Source organism: Mauremys reevesii, linkage group 11, assembly GCF_016161935.1.
Source record: "Mauremys reevesii isolate NIE-2019 linkage group 11, ASM1616193v1, whole genome shotgun sequence".
NCBI classification, from domain to species: domain Eukaryota; kingdom Metazoa; phylum Chordata; order Testudines; family Geoemydidae; genus Mauremys; species Mauremys reevesii.
This window is the reverse complement of record NC_052633.1, coordinates 24,500,151-24,501,128: the sequence shown is the minus strand read 5'-3', so window position 1 is coordinate 24,501,128 and position 978 is coordinate 24,500,151. Positions and strand designations below refer to the sequence as shown.

The 978-nt window shown below is 38.4% G+C and overlaps 1 non-coding gene across 1 annotated transcript; it reads left to right on the top strand.

Moving 5' to 3' along the window:
• The first annotated feature begins 441 nt into the window (after positions 1 to 441).
• LOC120375226 lies at positions 442 to 549 on the top strand. The gene has a single exon (XR_005586528.1). It is a non-coding gene; the product is annotated as a U6 spliceosomal RNA (small nuclear RNA).
• The last annotated feature ends 429 nt before the right edge of the window (positions 550 to 978 follow it).

Genomic DNA, 978 nt, shown 5'->3' with positions numbered 1-978 from the left:
TGCTTCCACTGCAGACACACCAGTTGAAGCCAAAGAAGTCACAGAGGTTCATTAAAGTCAGGAAATCCGTGACCTCCTTGACTAAATCTTATCCTTATATATGGCTAATGGCATTAACACTGCACTGTGAGGCTGGTTTAAGAGACGGCTGAAACTTTTACTGCCTAAATTAACCATCTCAAATCGCCTTAACTCACTACTCAGCAGACTGCCCAGCATGGCCCCAGTATGAAGAGTGCCATTAAAACAAGGAGATTTACTGAACTGCAGCACTTACAGCATTCCCTTTACGTACAAGAGAAAGAAGCCACTAAATCTGTCTATCAAAATTACTTATTTGGCCCCTATTGCCCTAGTGCCTCACAAGTGCTTAATAGAAATGAGCAAGAATGTGCAGTTCTCACAACCATATGTTCCCCCAAACATAAACTTTCATACCTGCCGCTATAGCAGCACATATTCGAGAACTGGTACAATACAGAGAAGATTACTATGGTCCCTGCACAAGAATAACACACACATTTGTGAATTGCTGTGCAGCAGATATTTCACTAAGGATCTGGGGGCAAAAAATAATTTGGGATCGATTGAAACATTTCATTGCAACAAAATCAAAATATGCTATTTTGATATTTGATTGTTTCATATTATTCTTTATACATAATACAAAATTTAAAACATTACAAATGAAAAATCATTTGACGATACGAACTCAAAACGTTTCTTTCCAAAAATGTCTAAAGAGAATGTTTCCACATTGCCACAACTGGTTCTTTGGCTTTTCTCCAAAACAATTTTTTTGTGAAATCAACATGATTTCCCAAAGAATTTTGATTTTGACAGAATTTTATTTTCCAATGGAAATTGGTTCAGGCCAAGTTTTTCTGACAATAGGCTCTACCTGCCGCAATAGAGATGACTGAACCAGCTGATGGGTACCTTTCTAGTGCCGTCTCCTGCCTTCGATGGGGTGGTCTA